Here is a 4,160-nt window from a genome sequence, read left to right as displayed (position 1 = left end):
GTGCTCAGCACCGAGTCTACCTCCTCACATTCCATAGCTGTCAGATTAAGGGTGAGCCTAGTCCTGTTTTGCTGTTGTCATGGGCAGCACAATTTGACACTCAATGTGTAAGTCGCCGCTCAAGGTCAATAGACTTAATTACTGTTATTCTAGCATTCCTTCCTTTGTTACATGAGGGATTGAAACATTACAGTATTGTATGAAACAATAGTAAGTACAGATTAGCCCAAAAGCCATTTGGCTACACTTATATAGTGCATATTATTAACTAACTACATTAAATCTATGGCTGATCTATTTTAAACTAATGTTATGTTCTGTTCCACATTGCTGGCACTATGTCAAGGTCATGTAATACAGGGATGATTTATGAGTCTGGGTAATAGATCTACTTATATATGAAATACAGTATGTTTGAAATGTGATGCGTTTGGAAAAAAAATACATTGCACTGGGGACGTAACGTTAATGTTTGCGGAGCAATTAACATCCAATGTGTTTCTATCAGTGACAGTAGATAAGTATACTATGCTTTATATTGGCTGTTACATTTTATTGTGTTCTGTTGGAAGTAGTTCAATACTGTTCTATTTTAGTTGGCTATGGTTTGGTCCTATAGACCCCATACTCCAGTGATTTTCTATCGTACCTTTAATACCTAATGTAAGTTTCTGCTGGAACCTTCAGTGGACAATACTGGTATGTGTTTTATTATGTTGGGGTCTATTTATCAAGAATGGTCTCTTTACTAGTCTTAAAGAGGATGTACCACCAAAGCGGTAATATTGAGACATACATACCATCCTGTCAGCGCTGCAGTGTAGAATCCGGTGATGTGGAGCTTTTCTAAATCCGTTGCTCAGCTTTTTACAGAAGAAATAAAGTTTTAGTCCACTGGTTCACGGCAGGGAGAGGGAGGGCAGGTATTAATCTGGGCGGCTCCTCACCCGTGAACAGTCAACCCTCTCAGTCAACATGCCTACAATCAACAGTCAACAAGCTGACAGGGAGAGACAGGTGTCTATTCATGGGCATGGAGCTGCCCAGAATTACTACCTGCCCTCCCTCTTCCTGCCGCGCACCAGTGGACTAAAACTTTATTTCTTCTGTAAAAAGCTGAGCAACGGATTTAGACCAGCTGCCATTCCTCTCCCTGCCGCACATACTGTCATTACAGTGCGGTGCATATCCATACAGTTCCCCTGCTCCCAGATGCTGCCGTGCGGGGACAGACTCCAGTACAGGCCTTCCATATCTGTGTTTCATACGGAACACGGAGCGTGTGAATGCGGCTTAAAGCTCTCCTTCACACTCGTGTGTATCTGCAATATGGTGTAAAATGGAAAGCCACCCCTCTCTGAGCATGTCCTTGTTACGCTACCAGGTCTGTATACACCATCAAAAATTAAGTACGATTTTATCGATCCATGATGTTATTTCATGGCTCATTCTTAAATGCCTCTGTGTAACCAACTTTTTTTTTTAGAGATTTGGCCGAATGCCATACGTCAAACTGGTGACTGATGTTGTTATACTCAGTGCTCATTTTTTTACGCATGCTGACATGTCTATCAGAAGTTAAAATTTTAACATTATATCCATTCTCTAAAATTCGGTCCATGACAACACCAAATCTAAATTTCTCCATGGCGGATGACGACAAGCATTGTGAGTGTTGAACCACTTCAAAATCAATAATTTTGTTAGTGGTAGTATCTGTTTTAGTATAAGTGCAATATTTGGCAATGCATAAAACTTTTTGCAGCAGTGTTGTCTTTACACGTCTCTTGTTCTCTTTTCCATGCCAGGTCAATTGCAGGGAACTAAAATTTTGACTGGTACCTGTAATATGATGTCTTTGAAATAGGAACCATTCCCAGTATATTGAGCAGGTTATTGACTTTGTTAAAATTCAATCCACTGAATAGTATTGTGGAGACAAGAAGAATATTCCTGCTTGAGTAAAGTCCTATTTTGGTCTGAGACTCAAAAACAATAAACCTATGACCCTCAAAACAGGTAGCACTAATTTTGCAATAAGAGCCATCATAAGTCTTTTTTAAAGAACATATTTGACTGTTGCAATTTTCTTCTGCCTGACATTTAACTTTATGTATTAATGCATCAAGGCAGCTCTCAAAGACCAAGAATTTTTAGTTTTTTACTATATCTTTCTGGGATAGTGCTGAGACTTTCAGTGGTCTTTCAATTTAAAGCGATTTTAGTGAAAACAAAGTAGTATCTTTCATTGATGTTTCTGAAAGTTCATAACTACTTTCACCATATTCCATCGCTCCTGAAGACTCCTCTATACCTTCCGATTCTACATTTGTTACACTTTTGTAAACATTATGGCAAATTGGCGAAAATCCAACCAAATCGTCAACATTATCCCTTTCTTCCTCCCTGAAGAAAACCTTTTTGACCTATATTTTTTTTCGCACTGGTGAATATGAATGTGGTTGATTGAACAAACAAATTTACCTTTTGCTTGCAATGGTGTATAAAAACATGGTCCCTGTGAAGTAACTGCAGCTGCATATTCTTCATGAAGTTGTTCTAATGGATTGCCTTCTATGAACAAATAATCAATGGTAGAGTTTGTAAGATGGAAATCAGTTTGAGTACCTACAGTACTATATTATTTAGAGATAATAGCTGGAGTAATAACCGGAAGTTTGATTAAATTCCTCTGACGATAAAAACATGTAGAAGAGCTTTCTTACTCCAAATGTTTTTTTCTGGGAACTTTTCACAATTTCTTTAAATTACATATTCTGCCTAAGCTGGAAGACTAAATATAGTTGGAATTGCATTCGCCTGCAGTTTTTTTTGTTTTTAATTTATATTTTATCAGCATTTTCCAAAGAAACAAGTAACAATGATATCAACAAACATTGCCAGCGGTGTATTAGCATAAGATGGTCCGTCAACATAATACATAATACAGTACAGAGATATGGGTGACAAATACACTAATCAGAGCCAAAGTGAAGAGACAGGCGGGGGTCATCATAACACTTAGATCTACTTGACCCCATGGGTGCGAAAGACTGCCTGAGTGCTAGGCCCGTGGTAGTTTCAAGGGGCCAAGGGTTCTTGCCAGATCTGCTTTGCAGTACCAATCAGTAAAGTGGAATGGCCGCACAATGTCTGCAATGGATTGCTGGTCATAATGGGTGACAATGAATGTACGCCATTTCTGGAAAAACTTCTTCGTTGACTTGTTTTTGTAGCGTTCTGTGTCCACTCTATCAACACCTAGGAAAATCTTTAATTGCTCTATGACCATAGGGATGTCCGGAGGGGAGGAAGACAGCCAATTAAAGAACAGACAGCGGAGGGCTACCACTAGTATGACATGAACTAATTGGGGAGTATAGCTGATCTCATCACTGTTATCAGGGGGATGGGGATGGTGAAACAGCAGAACCTGTGGGGTAAGTGGGAGCCTTACTTTCCACTGAGTATGGATGTGGTCAGTCACCTGTCGCCAGAAGAGGGCAGTGGATGGGCAGCTCCACACCCCGTGCTATAAGTTCGTCAGAGGCATCTGACACTTGGGGCAGGCAGTGATTCTGTCCAGGAAGGAGGGGGACAGTAGTATATTGAACCCATATAGGGCCCCATGGGCAAGTTTAAAAAAGGTTTCCCGACATCTCTCATTTATGATACATTTCCTAACCTTAGCCCACCCAACTAAAATATTGTCTGCAATGTCAGGGTCACGCGTCCAGGTCGCGTTTTAAAAAGTTTTAAAAAGAGCATTCTTGTCTGGTCGTTTAGCATGAACCTCATTGCGAATAGCTGCATATAAGGAAGAAATTAAAGATTTATGTGGTGCTGATCCTATAATACCATCCAAAGTGTGTGTTGTGGCCTCTTTGGAGAGATTGGACAATCTAGTATTGCAGAAAGCGTGAGCCTGACCTACATACAGGGACCAAGAAGAGGGAAGGCGATATTTATCTCTAATTTCGGCAGGGGTGAACCATTTACGATGGTCCCAGTCCATGAGATCCACCGCTAGCGTGGGCCCCTAAATCGGTTTGTGTCTTAACCATGGGAAGGATTGCCCTTGAGGAAATTCTAGATGACGCGTTAACGGCATACGCTTGGAGAGTAGAAAGGAAAGACCAAAATATTTCCATATTTCCCTC

Source organism: Dendropsophus ebraccatus, chromosome 6, assembly GCF_027789765.1.
Source record: "Dendropsophus ebraccatus isolate aDenEbr1 chromosome 6, aDenEbr1.pat, whole genome shotgun sequence".
NCBI classification, from domain to species: domain Eukaryota; kingdom Metazoa; phylum Chordata; class Amphibia; order Anura; family Hylidae; genus Dendropsophus; species Dendropsophus ebraccatus.
Note: the sequence above shows the minus strand (reverse complement) of the source record.